This window comes from Panthera uncia (genome assembly GCF_023721935.1).
Source record: "Panthera uncia isolate 11264 chromosome C1 unlocalized genomic scaffold, Puncia_PCG_1.0 HiC_scaffold_3, whole genome shotgun sequence".
In the NCBI taxonomy this organism is placed as follows: domain Eukaryota; kingdom Metazoa; phylum Chordata; class Mammalia; order Carnivora; family Felidae; genus Panthera; species Panthera uncia.
Window position 1 is genome coordinate 35,319,046 of NW_026057584.1, and position 26,733 is coordinate 35,345,778.

The following is a 26,733-nucleotide window of genomic DNA, read 5'->3' on the forward strand; positions in this document are numbered from 1 at the left end:
AATCACGGCACACATATTCAGCTGAAATGTGTTTACAAATAAATTCAGCTGAAACACATCACATGAGGTCTCTAGTTATCCACAATCAGTCATTTTCATATGGTTTGGCTCACATACTTTCCTTTCTTCAATTAAAAATAAACTTTGTTGGTTCTTTCTTGTTATAAAAGCAGTGTATGTTTAGGAAAATTAAAGACCCAGATAAACACAAAAGAAGAACATTTTAAATGCCCATGATCATACCACCCAGAGAACCACTTAACCCTTAAATATATTTCTGGGTCATTTTCTAAGAATACATCCATACATTAACAAAAATGTCATCACCCTGGGCATACTTATTTTTTTAGAACATGATTTTATCACTTAACAATATAGAATGAACATCTTCTCATTATCAACATTTATCTACAATATCATCTATAGTAGCTGAATAGTATTTCACTCTGACTATACAGCATAATAGTTTTAACTAATCTGTTTTGTACACGTAAGCAATTTCTTATTTACCCTATTATAAACAATGATGTGATTAACATCTTTGTGGCTAAAACCTTTGCACATATCCTTAGTTACCTCCTCAGCGTAAATTCCTAGAGATAAAATTTCTGTGATGAAACAGTGAACACATTTTAAAGGACTAAAAGGGGAGTCTGGCTGGCTCAGTCAGGAGAGCCTACGACTCTTGACCTCAGGGTGGTGAGTTTGAGCCCACGTGTGGCATAAAGTTTACTTAAAATAAAAAAAATTAAGTAAAGGTTTAAAAAAACACATATTGCCAAACTACCCTCTGCAAAGGGACTCACACAATTTAATTTACTTGAGTTACCTGCACATCAAGTTTTTTGGTCAGTTCAGCACTTCATGAAAAGAAATTGTAGGTACACTTGGGTTGGTCAAATGGGATAGATGTGCTTATATCTATAATTCTGATGAATGTTAACTATAGACACTTTAATCAATTAGATGATTTTATACTAGAAGTTCCCTATATATACACCTCTAGCCATGATTAACTTATACATTTCATTTTGACTCTTTCTTTGGGATTTGATGCCTTTTTCTCTTTCCCTGGTTAAATAGTCTTTTTATAAACTTAACAACATTCGTAAAGAGATTCTAGACAGTCCCTGGCAACATTCTTGTAGTGCTCTGATTACATGCATCAGCTAAAAAATCTATCATCCAAGTTATGCTCCCAATTAGATGCCAGAACCAGTTTTCAGTCTGACATTTTAATGAAATGATAGAAATAACATCTTAAATTCAGGCAAAATCAACAAGTACCTGTAAGACTAAAGAGAGGAAGTGGAATGTGCTGTCAGACCACACACATTCTTTTAAGTTTTTTATTTATTCCTTTTTATTCCACCTGATTCCAAAAAGGACTTAAAGCAGCTTTTCTTTCTAAACGTGTTTTCTAAATTGGACATTTTCACATCACTGAGGCTGCCAACTTCTTTCCTAACAGAAGGATATTCTTCTATCATAACTGCTTGCTATATTTGGAGACTGAATGACAGAGATATTGTTCTTATCCAGAAAAGAGGAAAAAATAACTCATTACGATCATGAATCCTGCCTGGAAGACCCCTTAAAACAAAGTGACCCTCGGTATGCAACACCAGTCCCACCAAAATCAAACCAAAACAGGAATAACTCAATATCTAGGATGCATAAAAGCTTCAGAGAATCACAAAAAGTCAGGCCCTTGGGCTATTCATTCTCCGCAAGGGACAGTAAGAATTCAGATCCCAACATTCTAATTTGTGAGAGAACTGTGAGACCTGAAAATTCAGGAGGCTGACAGCAGGGAAGGCAGGCCCAACATCAGAAGGAAGAGGAAGCTTCCCACTTCCCTAGAACAGTGGCAAGGAAACCCCATCTCCAATAGGCTTGTCATTCCCAATCTCCTCTTCCTTTTTGTTCCCTGGTCCTCCTCTTCCAGCACCACCCATCACATCTCTCTGGGGTCTAGATCTGCTTCTCTGTCCTACATTTTGAAGCTTTTTTTGAGGGGGGGGGGGGGGGGGGGGGGGGGGGGGGGTAGTGGTGGGGAGCATAGCTTTTCTAAATCCTCATCTGTTGCACTTGATTTCCACTGACCTAAACCTTGTCCGACATCTCTTCTGTTTCGTGGGCCCATGCTAGCAGTAAGAGACAAGGTCCCAGACCCTGTATTACACACTCAAGGACACTTAATGATAAGTCACCAGTACATGGTGAGCAAAGACTTGAAAGAAAATTGATTCCCCCCCCCACCATTTTAGGGGGAAAAAAAAGGAAGGGGTGTTAGAGGCTACATTAATCAGGGAGAGTTACAGGGAACAAGTGTCACTGAAATTCCCTGGCATATTAAAAGTGCTAGGCTGAGTTGGCCTATGCTCTAAATATTCCCAAATGCCACCATTTTGGAAGAAAAAAAATCATTTTCATTGTGAAATTTGAGGTTTTCCTGAAATTTCCAGGAAACCTCAAGAAAAACACGCAGTTTTTCATCTGAACCAGCAGTATATCCAAGGAGCAAGGGCCAAAGTCAATAATAAGACCCACACAACTAATAGAAAATATCAACAGTTGGCCCAAACTTAAACGTCATGTTGTAGATCTTCACAATGTACAAAGCCCTTTCAAATAGCTATTTTATTTGATCCTCCCCACAACTGAGTAAGGTAGGTGTTATTATTCCCACTTCAGAGATGAGGAAACTTACGCTCCCCAAGGTTACATGACACGGTCGGGTCACTCAGGTAGTTTTTTCAGCGACTGAGAACGTGGACGCTGAAGTGAGACCACTTAGGTTCAAGCCCAGGCCCTGCCCACCATTAATTATGGGAACCTGAGCAACCTACCTTCACTGTGCCTCAGTGTCTATGTCATCAAATATAGACAAATGACAATACTATAGGACCGTTTTGAGAATTAATTGAGTTAATACATTAGAGCAGTTATAGAATTAGAAAGTCAGTCTGGCTTACACAGTAAGCACTTAAAAAATGTTCAGAAGACTCAATTCCCAGAGCTAAATATTATAAGGCCAAATGAGGTATCCTTATTTTTAACAATTACATTGCTTCTACGATTCATAATTTTATCAGTAGAGAAATTAGCTATTTCTCACAAAAGGAAAATGCATACTAAAAGGAAACCTTGAATTGGATATAATGAGTCAAAAAGGAAGAAAAGGGCAAAAGTTCAAGTGTGGTTTCTTGAAAGAACGCCATTAATTTTTGTTTCCAGAAAAATACTGTACACGATTTAAGTATTTTCAGTCATTTTCGAGCACAATGAAAGGTCAGGCTAAATGGAAGTAATATTTGTGTAGCCCATGGTGACTGTCGGGGAGTCTGTTTCCCATGGTCTGGTCCTTGATGTGGACAATGAAGCATTTCTCTGGGTGAGCGCCGAGAGAAAGGGCTGAGGCTCCCCCCAAGCCCTTCCGCCTCCCTCGGCACCCACTCCACGTGAGCTTTCTGTGAAAGGAGAAGAACAAAGATGCAGCTGGCAACTCTAGAGTGCTGTGGAAAACAGCAATTTCCCTCAGCGAAGAGGGCAGTGGGGAATCAGCAGAGGGGTACCACCAGGACACACATTCTTGTTTGTAGTTTCCTGTGGCTGTGGGGGGCGGGGGGAAGAGGCTGAAGTGTAGAGAACGTGGTGTTGGGAGGCTAGGAAGGAACAGAGAGAACAACCAATACTCAGGGCTGTCGGACGAAAACCGCAGGCAGCTGGAATAACTATGAAAAAAGAACCAGCCTGCAGAACATACCAAAGCAACAAAGGAAGTATCATGCAAAGAGCAAAGAGAGCGTCATGGCAGAGAGGTTCTGGAAAAGTGGACATGTCAGAGGACCATAAAAGGAGCCACATAAGACCAGCAATGAGTGACTGCTCAGTCTTTTTCTCGTGCACGGGAAGGACTGGGTTCTGAGCCATCATCTAGACTGCAGATGTGATGTAGGCTGAGGTTCCTTCCTAGAAATTGCACCTCCTTCTAAAGCAATGTGCAAAGCATGCTTCTAGTGGCACAAGTATGGACTGGGGGTTCAAAAGTCAAGTGTAGTGTAAAGGAACCAAGTTAAGGAACTTAGGGTGTCTCTAACATAAGAGTTGCATGTGAAGGGGGTGCCTGGGTGGCTCAGTCAGTTAAGCATCTGACTTTGGCTCAGGTCATGATCTCACAGTTCATGAGTTCAAGCCCTATATCGGGCTCTGTGCTGACAGCTCAGAGCCTGCTTGGGACTCTCTCTCTCTCCCCTGCTCACACTCTTTCTCTCTCAAAAAATAAATAAACATTAAAAAAAAGAGTTATATGAAAAAGGAAATTTCACTTGAAACAGGAACATACTGAGCATTAAAACACACAGTTACAGACTGCTGTTCAGCCCAGAAGTCCTGCATGTCACAAGTGTTAAAAAGAACAATAATGAATTACATTTGTATACTACTTTAAAGTTTATAAAGAATTTTAATACAAGTGATCTGTCTCACATGTATATTTTTATGCCCCAAAAAGACACATTCTTCACATTATAAAAGTCCCTAACAATTTTTTATGTTACTGCAAACATTTAAGTCTATAAATACTACTCATAGAATTTTATCTATAAATATTATATATAAAAGCCAAATGGTGGGTTTTAGGTATTGAATCTACTCTAAAACATCTACTACTCTTCCAGAGTGACTAGTTAAATATAATTTACATTAACTGAACTAGGTGTAAACATTGCTATACTCTGCATAGACCATTAAGCATATCTCATTAAGAAGTTTCTATATTTCCAAACCCTCAGACATTCTAAGGGGGTACTATAGATGAGTAATTATTTTTAAACGAATATATTAAAAGATATCCCTCAAGGGTCTTTAAAAACAGCTCTTAATAGCATCAACAGGAAGCATGCTATAAGGTTATGAAGAATGGTAGAATAAAAATGATTGTGGCCTATTTCCATAAAGAAGCAGGGAGAATAGAAAATAAGCTAAAATTACTTCCAGCTTGCTGAGTTAAAATGAACTGTTATGTCATTAGGCGAGTGTCTTATTTACTCTTTGCCCTATATACAATAATAACACGTGTTGTTGAGAGTCAAGAGTTCACATTAGCATTTTTTAATTTAGGAAAAAGAGGAAATTGTAAACCCTAAGGAACAGTTTTCTGGTTGACATAGTTCAGCATGCCTGGAGGGTGATGTGCACTTTGTACCCAAATCTTACTAAATGTTCTGTCCTTGAGATACAAAGATAACACTTCTGACCCACCGTCAACAGAGCATTCACTCTGAGGTTCTTTCTTTCTTTCAGCTTTGATGATAAATTTGTGCTGATCTACCTTCTTTTGGTCACCTGGTTTCCTATGTGACCGGCATCATACGTTTGGGGAGGCAGCTGCCTGGCTTTGGGACAGAAGTTGCAGCCTGGAGAAGGGAAGTGAAGCAGAGAGCTAACCCTTGGCCTCGGCATTAACTGATGTGTTAAAGCAAAATTCTACAAAGTAGAAACACATATGGTCAGTATGGTAAGAACTCTGCAAACCTATTTACACTAAGAAATGCTGCAATCAGCTGAAGGTTTTCTTTGGATATGTTAACTTCTGGAGTAAATTAAGCCTTCTGTATCAATTCCTTCTGTACCACTGAGTTTTTACATTTTTCTAGGTTTTGGTTTCTCCAATCCCTTAGTTCTGATCATTCACCCCGTTTAGGTCTTTGGTAGCCCTTATCGCTAGTTGTAATTACTCTGTTTATTCACTTGGTTACCTGTGTCTTCATCGTCTGGCTCCTCCACTAGAATATTAGCTCTGTGCATTGGAAGATCCCAATCTACTAAAGTTGGGTACCGATTCCTTGATCAGAGTTTATCTGGCCCAATATATAATTCATCAATATATAGATCCCAGAAAGAACTGCCAGAATATATTCCTTCTTTCACCAAATACTAATTGAACATCCCTATGTACTGGCAATGGGCACAGCACTGGGCATACTGGTGAATGGAACTTATGTTCAGACAGCCGGTGGTCTATTATGGGTCTGGCTGAATATATCGGGTGCTATCTTGCTAAATCTTTGAGCAGACCACAGAGAAAGAAGAAGGAAAGAAGACATCGGTTCGTTAATCAGAGTGCAAGCTCACAGAGGACAAAGCCATATCTCTCCTACTTCTTTGATTTAATCTCCCTTCACTCTTGGTTGCTCTAGGTAAGCAACACATGCCTTCTTAATTGGCTGCCAGAGCCGTCTTCAAGATCTCTTTTCAGAAAGCTTTGCAAAAGTCCTAGAAACAATTTTGCTATTCTGGAAAATGTTAATGTTCAAGGTACTCCTTTGAAAGAAAAGGAAAATTCCTTTGAGATTTTTTTTTTCCTCAGTAACAAGGAATGCAATTAGGCCTATACTTGGCACTTTGTCAGTTCCCAGAGCCAAGAGATCTCAGGGTTAGGAGAACAAAGCTACCAAGATGCTTTTGCTATTGACTATGGCTGACTCAAAGTTCAAGGGTTAAAGCCTGAGAATGTTTTACCCCTTGACTTGAATTTCCCATGTAAGTAACTTCCAAATACCAAAGCTTAGAGGAACCAGAATACAACAATCTTTTCCATTACTTTATTGAAAAATTATGTATGCTGTGATTTATTGCTAATGCTGGACTTTCAAAGCATTAGACAGGACACCTGCAAACTTTTGGACAGCAGCTGCCAATACAAGTTTAACATTTCATGGCTCAGCACTTAAAATATGATGAATAATAAATCATCCCTCTAACCAGCATGAGGCACTTGGTTGGTAATGTATTGAGAGTTGGTAAAAAAAATGAACTACAGATTATGTTGTAACTCAGCATTTTGGAAAATGGAGGCTAAGTAAAATGGTGATTGCTATTAATGTCTCTCTTTCTTAGTGGTACACTTTCTCTTCTTAAGAAAGAAATATTTTTTTACAGAAGGACCACGTCACTGTGTACTAACAATAAAAACCCTGGTGATTTCAGATGTATATATGTGCTTGAAAAACAAAGAATCTTGGAACTCTTTATAGGTTTATAGTAAATGGTGCAAATGGGACAATACTCAATTTAGGACCTATCAGGGCAATGTTTGAAAGTGATGTTTAACTTGTTTTGGAAGATATTCATCAGTTTTTCGGGCATATATTTTTATCATTTCCATTCTTGAAATATTACAAATAGTTGCTTAAGCTCTGGCAGAACAAATGGTACTTATGAAATACTGGTTTGGTGTGAGGAATGGCTATAAACATCCTGTTTAAGAATGGCTGTGATGTATTCAAATATATTTTAATAGGTCCCCAAGAGAAAAAAGTTAAGGTCCTTCAATAGTGTGACGAGTTGCTGACAGCACACAGATCCTGTGCCCCTTTCTTACCATCTTTCCGCTTTGGCATAAAATTTCAGGGCAAGTCAGGCAGTCAGTGAAGAGAATATAGGCATTAGGAATGATAAGGTGGATTTAATACCTTGTTTCTAACAAGAGGTCAAGCAGTAGCTAAAGGCAGACACGGAGTCAAACCCTAGAGAAGCAGCCTAAGCAGAAGGATGGCCCTTGGGACCTACACAGCAATTACTACGTCAATGAAAGTGAGTTCAAGGTCAGTGTCCACCCAAAGAAGAACAAGAGAAGCAGCGCAGGCTCAATCAGGTGTGTTGACATTTGTTGAAGAAATCGCTCATATATAATTTCATACTTATACTTGATTCTTTTTATGTAAATTCCTTAAAGAAAATTGAGTCATCAGCAATTATTGAAACACTACTACCAGTTGTAGGTGGAAGCTCACTGGGATCCCTGATTTTCTTTTTTTTTGAAAAAAATTTTAAGTTTACTTATTTTGAGAGAGAGAGCATGCATGCGCACAAGCAGGGTAGGGACAGAGAATAAGAAACCCAACCAGGCTCTCTACACTATCAGCATGGAGCCTGACGTGGGTTCCATCTCTCAGGACCGTGAGATCATGACCTGAGCTGAAATCAAGAGTTGGATACTTAACTAACTGAACCACCCAGGGGCTCCAGGGATCCCTGATTTTCTGAGATGGCCCAGGGCATATGAGACTAGACCTCCTGGGAATGCTGTCTATACTAGGTGATGCTGTCCCGTCACCCAAGGATGACTGGTCAAAAGTGGTCAGTCAACCAAAATTGGATGAATTAGATTCTCTCTTCCAAGGGCCTCAAACCTGGAAGCATGAAACAGAGAACAGAGGACATCAGTGCTTGGTCACACTAACAATATCTTAGAGAAGAGGGACATAGAACCCTATGTTGTGATTACCAGAGCTTCCCTGGTCGCGGCCCTTCATGCAGTTTCATGGTTCCTCCCTTCCTTCCAAGTCTGTGAGACACCCCAGGATACTTCCAATAAACAATATTAAAATAATTGGGAATTTTGTTTAAGCTAGTCAGTCAGTCTCTGTAGCTTCCAATCAAAGAATCTTGTAGGTTAAGGACATCAGCACTTTAATAAAAAGTTACATTTCATTAAAAGAGAAGTATAAGAGACATGATCATAATTGGTCACATTTGTAGGAAACTCTACATTTTACAGATGCTCTCATACATGATCTCTGTAAGGGTTGGAGAAGGGCTGCTATTATCACCCTCATGATAGAGAAAAGGCAATGCAGCTCAGAGAGGGTAGCACCTACATGCTGTGGGGCCTGGCTGCTGGCAAGAGGCAGAACCAGGCTTAGAACCCATGTCTCCTGACTGCTGGCAGTGCCCTTCCCATTGCAACCCATGACTTACACGCCATCTAGCACTTTCTATCACTTATGCTATGGGAATGCCTACTGGATGGTAATCAACTTTTTTCTTAACATACCAGACCCTAATTAAAAGGATATGTTTAGGGGCTCCTGGGTGGCTCAGTTGGTTAAGTATCTGACTCTTGGTTTCGTCCCAGGTCATGATCTCACCATTCGTGAGTTTGGGCCCCACATCAGGCTGCACGCTGACAGCATGGAGGCTGTCTGGGATTCTCCCTCTCCGTCTCCTCCAATCTCTCTGTCTCTCAAAATAAATAAACTTAAAATGAAAAAGAAAAAAGGTTAGGTTTATACAAAGAATACAAGCAAAATAGAAAAATGGAACTATTCTGAGCTCTTCTACTCCAACTCCAACTCCAACTCAGGCTTGAGAAAAGTTTTAATAAAGTAAAATATATAGGGTATTGCCTTGGTGTTGATATTTGCCAACAAAAAAACATTAGGGCTCGGGCGCCTGGATGGCTCAGTCGGTTGAACATCCGACTTTGGCTCAGGTCATGATCTCACAGTTCGCGGGTTTGAGCCCCGCTTCAGGCTTTGTGCTAACAGCATGGAGCTTGCTTTGGATTCTCTGACTCCCTCTCTCTGCCCCACCCCTGCTTACATGCGGTCTTTCTCAAAGATAAGTAAATAAACATTTAAAAAACCATCAGGCCTGAGAGGTGCCTCCTTTTGGGTAGCAAGCTTACCATCTTCTACATATTTTAACTATTAGCAGGAAATGTCCTTTGAACTACACGGCAGTGGTGTTCAAGATGTTTTCAACATGTATCTTCAAATATGTGCGGTTGTTTATTTATAATTCATACACATATATTATTATATTAACATGTTATATACCTTATAAACATGAACAAAATAGAAAAGGACAGATTTTGCTAATCATGATTATCTCAAGGCAAATATACACAGGACAAGGTTAAGGATCAATTAACCACAGTGAACATAAATCCACATGTCTCCCAAGTAATTTATAATTTTCATGGCTAGATTCTTAGAAGATCTGATTAGATGGTCACAGTCATCACTTTGTAATGTGGCTGACAGAGTTCATGCTCAACTCGGTCATTTTCTTGTTGCCTGCAATATGAAAACTGTCTTCCATTTATGGAAATTCTTTATAGAATCTTTTAAAGAGTGTGTTAGTTTGTGAGGGTTTGTTAAAACTAAAATATAGAATTTGCAACTCCAGTTAAAGCGGCATGATATATTTCACAAAATAACCCAAGTAGAGGAACCAGCAGGGAAGTCGCTGTGAAGGGGGTGGCCTCACCTCCCTCTCTCCAGGTGATAACTGATCACCTGACATGTGGGCCCAGGGACGATGCCAGTGTCAGTACAGTCACCATCAGTTATCATAATGTTTCATGAAAGCAAAATGAATCTAAATGAAAGTTCTAATCAATTTCTTTTCCACCCAAATGATTCTTCTCAAGAGCTCCCCAGGGTGTATATTCCACTTGGAGGCCACTTTGCCATGAAACAAAGCAATAGTTTATTTCTAGAGCACCTTATAATCACAGGAATCTCTAGGCCTAAAACTATGCAGGACAAGGGACAAACCAACTCAGACCACAAATGAAGTTATTTTGCATTTAAAAAAAAACTTTTAAGATTATGAACTATAACTCACAACCGGAAAAGCACATAAAACATTAATGTTTGATGCAATGTGCTGTATATTGTAACTACCAGACCAGTAAAAAAACAGGACCTTGTTAGGACCTTGCAAGCCCTCCAGGTCCTTTCTCTTCCCTAGCACACCCTCCTCAAAGAGGTAACCACTATCCTAATTCTTTCAGTAATAAATTCTTTGTTTCTCTTTATAGTTTTAGCCACTTATGTATGTACCCCTTAGCAACAGAGTTTAGTTTCTTCTGTTTTCACACTTCATATAAATAGAATAAGATTGTTATATATTCTTTTGTATATTCTTCCTTTCAACATCCTGTCTGTAAGATATATCTGTGTTAATGTGTATAGCTCTAGTTTATTCTTTTTTACTGATGTGTAGCTTTCTATCTTACAATCACATCTGCAGTTTATTCAGCCATTCTGCTACTGAGAGGTATTTTGGATGTTTCTAATTTGAGATGAATACAAGCAATGCTACTAGGGACATATTACACCTGCCTCTGGATGCTCATGGGTATACATGTCTCTAGAATACATATATTCATGCACATGCATCTGTGCACAAGTGAAACTGCTGAGTCCTAACATAGTTAAAAACCCTAATCAAAGTCCCTGATTTCAAACTATACTACAAAAACTACAGTCATCAAAACAGTATGGCATTGGTACAAAAAACAGACAGAAAGATGGGACAGAATTGAGAGACCAGAAATAAACCTGCACATATACAGACAATTCATTTATGATGAAAGATCCAAGAACATACAATGAATAAAGGACAGTCTCTTCAATAAATAGTTTTGGGAAAACTGGACAGTCACATTCAAAAGAGTGAAACCAGATTACTGTCTTAAACCATACACAAAAATTAATTCAAAATGGATTAAAGACTTGAATGTAGTACCTGAAACCATAAAATCCTAAAAGAAAACACACGTGGTAAGTTCCATGACACCTTTGTGAACCTGACTCCAAAGGCAATGGAAACAAAAGCAAAAATAAATGGGACTACATCAGAGTAAAAAGCTTCTGCACAGCAAAGGAAACCATTGTCTAAACGAAAAGGCAACATACTGAGTGGGAGAAGGTATTTGCAAACCATATATCCAATAAGGGGTTAATATCCAAAATACACGATGAACTTATATAACTCAACAACAAGAAAAAACCAAACCCTATTACAAAATGGGGATCTGAATAGAGATTTCTCCAAAAAAAGACATCCATATAGCCAAGAGGTACATGAAAAGATGCTCAATATCACTAATTATCAGGGAAATGCATTTCAGTACCACAATGAGATATCACTTAATACCTGTTAGAATGGTAATTATCAAAAAGACAAAAAACAACAAGTGTTGGAGAGGATGTAGAGAAAAGGGAACGCTTGCATACTGTTGGTAGGATTGTAAATTGGTAGAGCCACCATAGAAAATAGCATGGAGGTTCTTCAAAAAATTAAATAGAACTATCATATGACCCAGCTATTCCACTTCTGGGTATTTATCCAAAGAATACATAAATACTAATTCAAAAAGATAATATGCACCTTTATATTCACTGCAGCATTATTTACAATAGTCAAGATATAAAAACAACTTATGTGTCTGCGAATGAATGGATAAAAAAAGATGTGGTCAATTTACACAATGGAATGCTATTCAGCCATAAAAAGAATGAAATCTTGCCATCCACAACAACATGGATGGACCTTGAGGTTATGATGCTAAGCAAAACAAGTCAGATGGAGAAAGAGAAATGTCATATGACTTCACTCATATGTGGAAACTAAAAAAACAAAACAAAACAAAACAAAAAACAGAAGAAAAAAACAAAACAGACCAAAACGCACTCCCAGATACAGATAATAGACAAGTGGTTACCAGAGAGGAAGGAAACTGCGGTGGGTGAAATGATGATGAGGGCCAACTGTATGGTGATGACCTGTAAACTAGTCTTGTTGTGTTGGTCACTTTGTGGTGTACACAGATGTCAAATTATAAACTGTACACCTGAAACTTTTATTTTTTTGAAACTTCTACTTAAAAAAAAAGAAAAGAAAATAGAGATTACTGCAGCTTATAAACAAAACCCAAAAACAAAATACACCTAAGGGAAGGTAATTCTAGTGCATCTCTTGGCAATCAATTTTAATATCAACTAATTCTTCCGTAGCCATGATGAAAGCTCATTAAATTACTAGATTTATCTTTCCCTGGATTTTCACTCCTGCACATTCGTTAGGTTTGAACCACAATATTAAATACACTTAACTCTGTTAAAAAATAGTTTGAAAATTTCCAATGAATTTATTGAGGCCAATTCCCTCAATACCCACCCCCCTCATATATATATTTTTTAATATATTATAATCACATTTTTCACTTTAATGAAGGCAAACATTATATCTACAAAAAGTTCATTCAAATTTTAAAGCAATTTTGCACCAAAAGGGTTCAAGTTAACACTCATATTGATCAAACATGAAAAGCCAAAAATATTAATTCTATAGTCAAACTGAGGAATACAAATACAAGTAAGAGATGAATTCCAACTTTAGAATCTCCAATGTTTCATAACTATCATGAATGATCTCCAAATTGAGTGCGTAAACGGGACATGCTTAGATGACAATATTGCGGCACTAGCAAAATCGTCCTGCTCATCAGTCTCCCATTGTCTTATTGATCATAAACACAGTAACTAACATTTGCTGTAGCACCAGGTACTTTCTGCATATTAGTTCATATACAATGCTATTTTAATCCTCAAAACAACTCTATGAGATAGGTACATAACCCTATGGAATAGGTCCCAATTACAAAAGGAAGCTGAGACACAGAGAGGAAAGTAACCTGACCAATGTCCATGGCTGTAAGTAGTTGAGTTAGTCATCCAAACCAAGCCTCCCGGTGTCTCAGTCCAGACCCTACTATGCTGCTTGGCAACACATTTATTCATTTTGTTGTTGTCACTGTTGGCCTTGTGATTATTTTGATAACACCAAGAGTAGTTCTCTAAGACAAGAGCAAAATGTGTGAACCAATAGGAGGGCGGGGAAATCTATGTACACTTGTTTTGATTTATGAAAATTTTGTGAAAATGACTGTAACCAAGCAACTCTAACTCTGGGAGAAGTAATTAAGAAATGAATTAAGGGATTCAATGGATACCCAAATTAGTCATCAGAGCTCAAAGATCTGGAGTTCTGGTCTATATCCAGCTTTGGCACTTGCATCCAAAATAAACACGACCAGATAAGTACCACAAGCTCACAATTAAAATGGATTTATATGGCTTATGTGTCCACATGGGAGAGCCTCTTCCTAATTGAATTCGGACACCTCTTCAGTTATTGTGGGCTTCATTTGCCATCTTCCTACTCTTTTGTAACTGCTGGCAATAGGATTATACTGAGGGAGAAATCATTTCAATCATTGATGTCTGCAGAGCAAGCATAAAAAGATAAAAGAAAAGCCTGTGAACTGTAATTAGAAAATTCCTTAAGTGTGCTCATGTGACATATGTTTGAGACTACGACCAACTGGTGAGGCGAGTTACAGAATGGATGTCCAATGTCACTGTTCTGGGATAAGCAGCCAGTAAAAGTAGTGTCCCAACATGCGATTAGAGTAATCTTTTGCAGGCCGAAACATTCCTGCTTTCTACCTCTAATATGATTAGTGACAGACAGCTGGAGGCATCTCATTCTCCTGACAAAAATATGATCAGAATTGTTTTCAATTGGTATATCTTTCCATCAAGCTGTTTGTTGCCTTCCAGCAAAATAATCAGAGTTTCTGATTATTTGGTATGTTCCAAGAAAACAGTAATTGATTGTGCCCTTGCTTGTCTGATAGGGAGAAGGCTGCCAGAATTTACATAGTAACTCTTCAGTTGCCTAACCCAAAGAAAAACTAAGCAGTGTGTGTATGTGTGAGCATGTGTGCGTGCGTGTGTGTGCGCAACAGAGTGAGAGAGAGAGAGAGCCAATAGTTTCCATAATAATTCTCTTTGAACAACTATAAACAAAGTGTTTTCCATGGTGATTCAGATTTCAAATATGAGGAAGTAAAAGTATTCTATTCCACTCATGGAAAACCACCAACTCCCACCAATGTTAATGGCTCTTTTCAAAAAGTTACAGTCACCTTAATACTGAAATTTCAGGGTTACAGAAAAAGAATCAAGTTCAGATTAACATTCATGGAAATATTCAGGTGCAATAAGACCTCATTCATTTGGACTACCTCAGTTTAGAATCTACAATCATTTGACAGTTGTCTGGACCAGTGATGATCTTTTCACAACAGCTTGCTAAGCAAATTAACTTAAACGAGCAAGACTGCTGGGGGGAAAATAAAAATTCAGGTAAAGCATGATGAATCAAAAATAACAACATGCTTCCTGTACAGCAAACACTTTTCATGAACCCATTAAAATACCAGTGACTGATAACCATAATAATTACCATTTAATTAAGTGTCAATCTTATATAGCTCACATTACATACATGAGCTAGAACTATCCCAACAACTCTGCAAGATGTATATAATTATCCCCATCTCAGAGAGGAGGAAACTGAGACTCAGAGAAGCAGGTAACACACAAAGACATAACCATCACTAGGCAGCCGAAGCAGGATGCAAAGCCATGTGGTCTGGCTCAGAAGCCTGTGTCCTTTCACCCCAACTCAACACTGAGTCAGCACTGAAGATTGCAAGTCAGACTTCTAGAGTCACTGGAGCAAGTTCTTCTTCAACAACAACAACAACAACAACAACAACAACAACAGCAAAAATAGCGATCACTGCAAGGAGGGCTAGCTAGGCAGTCTAGCTCCAGAGCCCGCCACTCTTAACCATAGTTCCTTTCTACATCACAAGGGCATCTATAAAATACCCTTTGGTGCGTTGAAATATTTTACATGCATGAAACTACTCTGAAGAGATCCACAGAAATGCCAATGGAGGTGGAGAAGGGGGATGCAGGTGAGGTAGGAGTGCCTTGGGTCCACTTCCCCTCCCCCCGCACCCCATCATGAGTGACTTTAGTCCACACATCTATAAACAAGAACCGGTGTTGAGATCCTGAGAGACTGATAAGGCTGTGAGGAGGCTTCTGGGAGTCTGCAGAAGCCTTTGGTGGTGGGCAGTGGAGGAGCACACGGAGAAGGGAAGGAACATCTCTACTTACCCAACTATCCACAGAGATATTCCTGAAAGCAGCCTGCGTTTCGGAATGCTCTAGGAAAAAAGTAAATTTGGGAGGTCAGATCTCATATTTAGCAGCCACACCACCCATTTCCATCACATCCACATCCAAGCACAGGATGTGGAGTCAAGCAGACATGGAACTGGTCCTTACCTGTGACTTAAGAGCTACTAGGGAGAGCAACCTCTCTGTGTCTCAGTTTACTCAACTGTAAGATGAGATAATAACAGTACCCTCCTCACAGAGTTGCCGTAATTCGTACCATGAATTCAAAACACAACAGTGCTATTTTAACAAGTACAAGAGCTAACATTTAAGGCTTGTTTAGACAGTGCCTACCACTTCTCTAGGGCTTCAAATAAGCTAACTCTTCAGCACTTATCACTGGCATTCTGCAGATGCAGAAAGTGAGGCACTGAAAGGTCAAATCATGTTTCGTAAAAGTATCCCTGGCAAGTGGTGGGGTGGGGACATAGGACCATCTGGCCTCTGAAGCTGGATAGTGATATTCTGCCTAATTTATTACAAGTAAATGTTATCTATTGTTATTATTGCTGTTATAATATTCTCCTCTCCGACCCCAGGGAGCTCACCATTTAGCTAGTAACCACTTAGGCACAGAGATAGGTGCCAGGGTCATAAGTCAACCAACCAATCACTCACTAAGTCAACAATCTCTTCAAGTGTTCCCTGAAAATCCCTGTGTACCTCATGCACTGTTAAGTACCATGTGGGACTTCAAGGGCTCTGGTCATTGACCCTGCAGTCAGATAAACCTTCACGAAGCAAATGGGGAATGACAACAAGAAGGAAGCATAGAAAGGACAGGAGAGGGTGGTGTCAGGACACTGGATGCCGTGTCTGGCTCTGGCACTAGCTTTCTTGGTGGCCTTCCCCAAGTCAGCTGACCTCACTGGGTTTCATCTTTAAATGAGTTCTTAGCCCAGAGATTCTTAGCCCAGAGTTCTTAGCCCAGAGGTTCTTAAGCTCAGAGATTCTAATTTACAATTCTATTCTCTCCTTCAATTTGACTTATTTTCTCCCAACAGTCCATTTTTGAGAGAATACATTATAACCCTTCATTCATCCAACAAACATTGACTGAACACAATGCCAGGCACTGTGAGCAGTGCTCAGGATATTAACACAAGGCTTGGCTTAACATTTTGTAATTAGCTCTGTGAGCATGATCCAGTCCTATCATGGAAATCTCAGGGAAGATTGCAGCCCTGAGCACAGCAGCACATGCCCATTCTTCCCAATGTGAACCTTGGGAGTGGCTCCAATGAATTTTGCACAGATCCAAAATCCAGGGTCCCACACTGGGCAAGAGGGTGCCATGCTAAGTAGGATGGGGAAGATAAGAATCTCTACGAAAAATAAGGCAGAAACTAGACCAGTGAAATGGGGCTGAGGGTTAGGTTTGTTTTCTAAAAGTAAGTGCTGTATGCAATAAACCAAAGAGATGAAAACTGTTGATACTTTACTTGACTTTCTTGACTTTATTAATGTATACTAATGGCCACTTTGATAGCAATCTTTTTTTTTATGTATGTGTGTGCATACCATGTATGTTTGCACATGTGACTGCTTCTTCAAGAAGCATTTATTTTGACACAAGGTGCTACTGACTTTATTTAAAGATAAGTTCATCACACTTAACTATGTTCGCTTTCACAGAAACTCCTCAGAGGGGAATAATTCCATGAGTATAAAACTTCTATTGAAAAGAAACTGATTTTAAAATGTGCTTTTCAAACTTTTGATAAAAACAATTTCTGACTTTATTTATGAACTAAAAAAGGTAAACACTGCTGTGGAGACAATTTAATGAATAATATGAGTTGTCAAATGAGCTATTAAATATTTACAGATATAATTTTAGCAAAGACTTTTAAACATACTTCAAAATGTCCATCAACCTTTAAGTAGCATTTTGGTAAATTCTACCTCCCACCACAACAGAAGTCAACACAAGATGTTTACGGTTCCATTATTATTATTATTATTATTATTATTATTATTATTATTTAGAGAGAGAGAGTATGCACACGCATGAGCAGGGGAGAGGGGCAGAGGGAGAGAGCAAAAGAATCTTAAGCAGTTTCCACTCTCAGTGTGGAGCCTGATGCAGGGCTTGATCCCATGACCGTGAGATCATGACCTGAGCTGAAATTAAGAGTCCGACACTCAAATGACTGAGCCACCCAGGAGCCCCAAGATGTTTGTGGTTCTTAAAAAAAAAAGCTATGATGGTATGCTTTGCAGGATGGTTAAATATTTTCAGCATATAATTTTAGGTGGAAAAAAATGAGATAACATATAAAAAATGTATCATTTTGATAGGTTTTCAGGTAAAGTAACCTGTCCATGGCATTCTACAGAGAATTTGGTTCCTAAATTGGCCCTGAAAGAGATTCCAAAAATGTTTTAAGCAATGACAACATTGTTGGAGTACATGCATAAATGTCAAAGATGACAACTCTGAGGAACAATACTCTCTTGGATATATAAATTATAGCTTTCTTAAGCTTGGAAAGAAAAAAATTAGAAATTTAGTAGTGATTACTCCTGAGTGAAGAATTATGGTGTTCTTTTTCCCTTTTTCTTTATAATCCCTCTACTTTCCAAACTTCCTATAATGAGCGTGTGTTACTTGAACATTTTGAAAAAAAAAAGTTTTTTCAAGTTCATGATATGTTATGGAAAATTGCCTGATATGAAAAGTGAAAAGGCTTTGGGATCACACAAACTTGGGTTCAAATCCCTTTTTAGTTTGGTGCCCTCAGATGAGCTACTCAGCAGACCAAGTTTGTACATAAAATGGAAATAATAACACATGCCTTGAAGTACCATGTTGCCTACTAAAGGTGAGATATATTGTAATTGCTTAGCACAGAGTAGGAGCCCAGTGAATGATAATCACTCTTCCATCCAGAGCACACAAGGAAGAAAGGCCTTCCTGATAACAGTAAATAAATTGTTGGTGTTTATAAATTGTATTTCAGCCATTTGTTTATAGAAACATTGAGAGTTTTTAACAGGTAATTTTCAGAAATCTTCTGATAGCTAAACGTTCAGAAGAAAAGTAGGAACAGGTTTACATCCTACCCTCCTTTCTATCACAATTATTAGGGTCTTACAATCTAAAACTCTTGGGTTCACTTGCACACGCCACTATGCTATGTTCAGAAATCCTCTGGTTGGGATGGGAATTGAGAGAAGGGTTAAGGCGGACCCAATGGAGCACAGAGAAACCACAGCTATCACAATCAAGATCTTTTCCATTTTGTCATTCCTTATGAGTAAAGTGAGCAAAATAAAGTATGGGACTGCTTAAATGAGGGGTGAGGGACAAGATATTTTTTATGGCTTTTTTTTTAATGCTAGCTATGTTGATACTTTCATCCTATTCAGCTGAAGGTAGTTCAATCAGTTAGGTTTATGACAAAATATATGTACTCAACAAAATATGGCTGTTGGGGATATGTTGCCTTTGGATATATGTTGCTGTACCTTGACTACAGGAAGAAATATTGATTTAACTGGCTTTAATATCAAGTCAGGTATTTGTTGACACGTGGAAATGAAAAATATCAAATCCATGAACAGCTTGATATATAGGTCAAGTCCCATTTCACCTCCCTCCAAGGGACTGTCCAAAGTCTTCCACTGTATGGAACTGTGTTCTAATGATGCTTGCCCCAGTCACAGATAACATGAATTTTCATTACAATGGGGTTTGCTACATAAATGAATATTGGTATTGATTTTTATGTAGTATAATTTATTGTAGAAAGTACAGAAAAAAAAAAAAAGAAAAGAAAATCATTATGTATTTAACTTCTCCCTTTTCCCAACTCTGGAGGCATATCTTGCTTTCCACCAAAGCTATATAATGTTCTCTCCTTTTCACTATCTGATTACTTCTTATTCCCTCTCACAGTGCCTAGTACTGAGTAGACACTCAAAAAAAAGCTGATGAAGAAATGAGCTGAATAAAATGTGGTACCAAAGCAAATGAGGAAAATTCGAAATAATCCCCAGTGTAAGAGAAATAAATTTAAATTTCTTTAATGTTTATTTTTGAGAGAGAGAGAGAAAAAAAAGAGACCAAGACTGGGGGAGGGGCAGAGAGAGAGAGGGACAGAGAGAGAGGGAGAATCCGAAGCAGGCTCCAGGCTCTGAGCTGTCAGCACAGACCCCAACGTGGGGCTAGAACACACGAACTGTGAGATCATGACCTGAGCTGAAGTCGGACACTGAACTGACTGGGCCACCCAGGAGCCCTGAGAAATAGATTTTAGAAATTGCTTCAAAATGAGTACAGCAAGCAGGCTGAGCCATTGCCAGCTAGCATGTTCAAGGTGCCCAGGCATCTGTGGACCTTCGGTTGGCTCCCTATTGCTAAATGGTCATGAGACTTGTCTAAAATGTCCAGCACCCAGCTCACACACTCCCATCGCTGGGGAATGCCACAGAGACATTTCAATCATTAATTACCTGAAACACCTTCATAAAAGTCCTACAGACGTTCCGCTCTAGGGCAGCCACTGATCAAATTCTGTCCTTCTAAAGGACTGAGAAAGGACCACCATGACTGGGAGGCAATAAAGGCAGAGAGGTCGGCCCACAGCAGCCCAGGGAAAGGGAGTTAGCACAGCTCCAGAATTGGGAGTTACTTTCTTACAGCCAGACTCAGAAGCAGTTTCTGTGCCTTTAACGAGGACATAACCAAGGCTGGGGAAAAAACCAAGAGGTACTACTGAAAAGCTTGCATAGACATTATCCAGTGTCTAAATTCTTAATTTCTTGTTCTCTTTTCTTTTCACCTCCAGCAACAATGATTACTTTAATAATCAAAGAGTTTCCTATAATTTTTTATAAAGCAATCTATTTGGAATATGTTTTACCACCTGATAGTTTTTTCCTTTGTCTTTTTTATTAAAAGCTACAATAATGCATCAAATATAAAAGTTTTGTGGGGCACCTGGGTGGCTCAGTTGGCTGTCAGCACAGAGCCTGATGCAGGGCTTGAACCCACGAACCATAGATCATGACCTGAGCCAAAGTCGGACACTTAACCGACTAAGCCACCCAGGTGCCCCAAAGTCTTACTGTTTTATTTTTTATTATTTTTTAAATGTTTACTTATTTTTGAGAGAGAGAAACAGAGGATGAGCAGGGGAGGGGCAGACAAAGAGGGAGACACAGAATATGAAGCAGGTTCCAGGCTCTGAGCTGTCAGCAAAGAGCCTGACAGTGGGACTCAAACCCACAAACCGTGAGATCATGACCTGAGCCGAAGTCAGATGCTTAACCGACTGAGCCACCCAGGCGCACCCATTTGAAAACATTTTAAAAGGTAAATCAGCTTCTCTTTGAGAGGGATGACCTGTGGCCATTAATTAATAACTTGGAAACTCATCATAAAAGCGTTTTTGAGTTAACCAAATGGTTTGCTCAATACATCTAATCCTCCATATGCCCTTTGCCTGTGCAACAGTCATCATCTCTGTTTTAGAGCCCAAGGAGTCAAGCATCAGAGACAGTAAAGCACTGTGCCCAGGATTAGACAGCTACTATGCAATGAAGCCACCTCTTGACTCCAATCTGCAGATTCATATCCAATTCTCTGTTCACAGTTAAAACCTCACTAGCTGTACACAGAGCCCAGATTTAACTTGTTGGGCCGCCCCAGCTAAGATATCACCATGGGGGATATACTCTCATCAGGTCAAATTGGTAGTCATGTTCTGTCAAGATTCAAACTTTTTTTAGTTATTGGGCTATGGGCAACATTGTTTATCCCTTGCAAGAACTAAAATGACTTAAGGGAAACTGGGACAATTCTAAGGTAAGAATGTGTAAGCTCAAAGGCTATAAAAATTCAAGAGCTCAAAACCAAAGATAGCTTCCTTGACTAGACAATAGTTGGTTATAAACTCTGCAACAAAGTACCTCTTCAATGTGAAATTTTACTACTAGGATTTTTTTTTTTTGTTCATTTTTACTAAGAACTGAAACCTACAAAATGACAAACCAGGATTACCCTATTAAAAGACAACTTCAATTGTTCCTTTGTTCTAAGAAACTGTGTTAGGTACTGACTGGCAATATCTACCCTTGATCTTCATATTAATTATGCATTTTTCCTACAAAATTGACTGCCACACTACATGCTGTAAGTCAGATTTGAGAGCTGCCAAGATAAATGTTCCGAATGGTTGACTTTTTAAAGACAACTTGTCAGTTCACCAAATAATTCTGTGGGGGTTTATCCCAGTATATTCTATGTCTCCCCTGTACCTATACTTATACCTTTAGCAAATATTATAGCTCTTTCCTGATGTATCATCTTACAGCTAAAGCTAAAGATTTTTCCTTTCAACCCTTAATATACAAGTAATGAAACTTACAATTCCTTTTGACACCATCAATTTACTTTGGCTATTATTATCAGTTAATTCCTATATGGATTTGTGTGAAATACCCTGCTTCCTGGGGAGAGAAGTAATTCTGGCCCAGTCCATACAACTAAAACACGGACGACTTTTGTATTATTGACCAAATAAATGTCTTCTTCCCTGAGGTTTGCTTTCATCAATCATATCAGTGTCTTATTTCCTTTAGTTAACACCTTATTTTAATGAGGTTTGATTCCAAAACATATAAGAACATACGCACACAAGAGGTACTATATTGAGTAAGCCAAGAGTTCCAGCCAAGTGTCCTATCTTTTACGTGGTACAAAGCGACAGTTTGTAAAAAGCACAATGGTAACTATTCATTCCGCCAGCCTTAAAAGGATAGGCATGAACTGCATGCCAGAATGGAAAAGCTTAAGCTTTGAAATCAGACAGCTGGCTTCAAATACCATCTCTACTACCACTGTCTTTGTGACCTTGGGCAAACTACTTATCTCCCCTCACAGCTTTCTCATCCGAAAAATGGGGATAACAGATTTGCCTCAAAGGGGCTGTGGAAGAGGCAGACAAGAATTTTGCTATAAAAAAACCTAGCATACAACCTGGTATTTTAGTATATACGAAGGAACTGTTCATTTTTTCCCCACCTCCCTGTAAAATGTGATTAGTGATTCATTTTGAATCTGTTGTCTATGCACAAAAAAATAACGTAAAGGATATTAATGCTGGTGCGCCTATGATAGCAAAGAACTGAAATGGTCTAAGCATAGGGAAATGACCACATTAAGGCATATTCATATATTGAAATGTATGCAGTTATTCTAAATATTTTTCCAATAATATTTTATGACAAGGGAAACTGCTCTCCTAGAATTTAAGTGAGGAAAACAGACAAGAAGGTCTGTATAATGATAACAGCTCACATTTACTGAGCATTGACTATGAGCCACGTACCATGCTATGTACTTTACATGTATTACCTTATTAATTCTTACAATAAACCAACTAGATGCATACTATTATTATCATCCCCATTTTATAGAAAGAGAGACTACAATTTTGATAGTTTGGGCAACTTATAGTCACTATATAAAGTAGCATGGCCAGTACTGGAATCTCAAACTGTCTGATTCCAAAGCATTTTTAACTACTATGTCACACTGATTCTTCAATACAAACTTCCTAGCTCCACCAGGAGACTAGTTTAAACACACACACACACACACACACACACACACACACACACACAAATGTATGCATGCATGAATACTCAGATCCACACACACATGCATATCTGGAAGGAAAACACACCAGATGCTAGCAATGACAATCTCTGAGTGGTGAAATTTTAGCTGACTTTTAATTATTTTTATCCATTTTAGTATCTTTTCCAAAATCAAGGAGTATGAATTGTTTTTATAATCAGAAAAAAAATTTCAAAGAAGAAAATGTGTGAGAGTACTTTGTAAAATGTGAAGTATTACATAAATACAAGTATTTTTATGAAGCCATAGACTTCCAGATTTGACTTATAGATTCAGTGCTAGTATTCCTTCAATTTTTTTTTTCTTTCCACTGAGTCCAAGGTAAAGAGCATGTAAAAAACTATTTTGAGGGGCGCCTGGGTGGCTTAGCTGGTCAAGCATCCGACTCTTGACTTTGGCTCAGGTCATAATCTCACAGTTGCGTGATGGAGCCCCAGGTCTGGCTCTGCATTAGGCATGGACCCTGCTGAGGGTTCTCTCTCTCCCTCTCTCTTTGCCCCTCTCCCCACTGCATGCATGAGAGCGTGCACACCCTCCCTCTCTCTTAAAAAGAAAAACTATTTTGAATATGAATACAACCAAATGTAGTATGGGAAACACCGTATGTGTATTTGACAGACATTCAATATTAATATAAAAACTGAAAGAGCTTGTGTGAGGGGGAAAAATCTTTTCAAGTAATACAGAATTTTCCACTTAGTGAAAACACATCCATTAGTGACATGATGCCGTTAGTGCATTCCCTGTCATGGTCATGTTAAGTGACACTGTCATGGAGCCATTTACGTAGACACCAGCACACTGTTTGGACATGCCTCAGCCTGATTACTGTCTACCCCAGAAGGTGTGAATATAATGATGTGTTGAAGTGACACATAAGGAGTGATTTCCTGTCACACCACTGGTACATTTTCAGAGCAATGATTCTATAAAGAGAACTGAATGATGTACGAAAAAGCAATTCCTTTGAACCAAACAAGTTCATATGAATTGAATGTGCAGATGAGACAAGAATTTATTCTACCAAATTGTTCTTTTTAAATTAAATTTAAAATAAGGTCATTTAGATATGATTTTAGTAAATTTTTCAAAAGAAAAATGCCATCTAAAATTAACCCCAAACTAATCTTGTTTCACTTCAAAATGGAGGTTCTAAGATTGGCAATAAGAAGATCAACAATGATAGCATTACTTAGGCATTTGACTGAATATTTCCTGACTCTATCCTCTTAGACAGCCTGGGGAGAAGAAAGGAAACACAAGTGAAAGATTATCAAACTAGTAAGAAAAGAAAAAAGAAAAAAAAAAGAAAAGACAAGACAAGACTAACAAAATTCACATACTGATGCCAAGTCTCCTGTAGAAAGTCACAGGTCTCTATCTTTGGCCTGTCCTGGTCAACATTTTATCAATGAGAAAGTACAATTCTCAAATGTGTAATAAATAATAAGTGAAAGAAGTATCACTAATAAATTGAATTTAAAAATTAGAAGTCAAAAATGTCTTGCTAGAGAAGAAAAATGATTTGACCAAAAGAGACAATATGTAACAAGGATAAATGTAAAATCATCTACACAGGTTCACACGATTAACTGCACAAGCACAGAGTAAGGGAGACTTGGCTTTGTAGTAGTTGTTTAAGAAAAGACTTGGAAATTTTACTTGACTTTAGTGACAAACCAACAATGTGCTGGCCCAGGTTTAAAACGGAGGCCAATACAATATTTGACTAGATTAATAAAAGAAGGGTGCCCTGAACAAGGGAGTTTCCTACTGCTCAGAGAACTCAGGAGGAGGGAGTGGAGTCGAAGATCCTCGCTTTTAAAACAGCATGGGCAGAGCAGTGGGCGACCAGAGGAGTGTTAACAGGATGGGAGATTTCAGTTCAGAGAGCTGGGACCACGTATGCCTGAAAAGAGAAGACTCTGAGTAGGAGGTCCAATAGCTACGGTCAAATATTTGAAGAGCTACCACACAGAAGGTGTCTATTCTGTGGCACTCCAAAGGGTGACAAAAGACAAATGGGGAAGCTTCAGGGAAGCAGATTTCAACATTTTTGTCTGCCTGTGCTTCATAATGAGTACTGGTCCAACCACACATGAGACTAGGTCCAAATCTAAAGGCGCTTCAGATCTAGAAGCATTGTGATGACTGTCAAAATTCCTCAGCATAGCAAAATTGTGAAGTTCTCGCTCCTGGCAGTGTTCAAATGGCAGCTGGCTGACTGGGATACCACGGAAAGGAACACTGCATTTGTGGGGGTACATTAAACCATAGCACCCTCTATCCCCTTCCAACGTGCATTCTACGCTTCTAATTTCACATTAGTAACTTTCATGAAGATAGTCCTAGGGCTTTATGGATGCAATACCTAAAAATGCCTGCCTTAATAAATGAGAAATAACTATAAATTTAAATGCAATCTGGAAGAGTCCAGAAGGTGAAATTCTACCAAAGTTTGGAAATTATAAATTAATGTTGTCATGGCAACCTTAGTTGATATCATCCATCGCAGCTGAAACAGTTCTTGCTCTGGGACTATCAAAACAATAAGTGACTTTATATATTCAATGCCACAAACCAGCACTAAATAATATTTTTAATGCTTTTATTTTTAATTTTGGGAGCAATTGATTTGCATTTTCTCCTTGAGAGTTTACAGTTTTCACATGACACTATACTGAGGCTATCGTATTACAGTGGGGGGGGGGGTTAATTGCATCAAGAGCTGAGGAAGTCACTGGGAGACCCATGCGTGCACTGAATTCAGTCCACTATTCAGACCTCACAGGGGAAGTAAATAGAAGGGACAAAGACCTTCTAGATCAGGATGTTAGCAGCCACAATAGCCAGCATAACATCTACTGTTCCCTTAAAAATTACAGGACTGCCCACATTCCTATAATAACATTCATCGATCAGAAGTGGCAGTATGTCAGATCAGAGTATTTCACTGCTGTTTACGGCTCTTCAATAAATGCATTTTCTCAGCTATGTATTAGAAATCACTACAACCAGCCCACACTGAGAACAATATTGCCTCCGATCAAAACCACTCTTTCCTTAGTATACTAAAGCTTTTCTTCCCTTCTTGTAAGCAACAAAGACTACAACAAAAGAACTTTCCAAACATCCACAGTTAAGGAAAGAATGGCTCCAACAAAATGAGTGTGAAATCTGTCCCCAGTGTCTAATTTGTATATGAATCTTCCTTTTCAGGGTATTTTAGTGACTTCCTTTATTTGTAATGTATCAGCAAAGAATAGAAATAAAAGTTTATTTTGATGGCAGTGCACCTGGCTATTCAGAGATTCAAAAACTTGCTTTGTTTATTCTTATGCTATCCTGGCAGACGATGTAAACAAGCCTTTTTTCCATGCCTTCATGCTGTACTCATAATCCCAG

General features: G+C 38.7%; 1 protein-coding gene across 4 annotated transcripts in view; it reads right to left on the reverse strand.

The window, feature by feature from the left end:
• SPATS2L (spermatogenesis associated serine rich 2 like) overlaps positions 1-26,733 on the reverse strand; it is a 166,406-nt gene that overhangs the window by 127,701 nt on the left and 11,972 nt on the right. For 3 of the 4 annotated variants that reach the window (XM_049615912.1, XM_049615913.1, XM_049615917.1), the window contains exon 2: positions 15,618-15,667. The exons of the other annotated variant lie outside the window; for it this stretch is intronic. The gene's annotated coding sequence lies outside the window, so the exon portion shown is untranslated. The remainder of the gene's footprint in view (positions 1-15,617; positions 15,668-26,733) is intronic. 4 annotated transcript variants of the gene reach the window in all.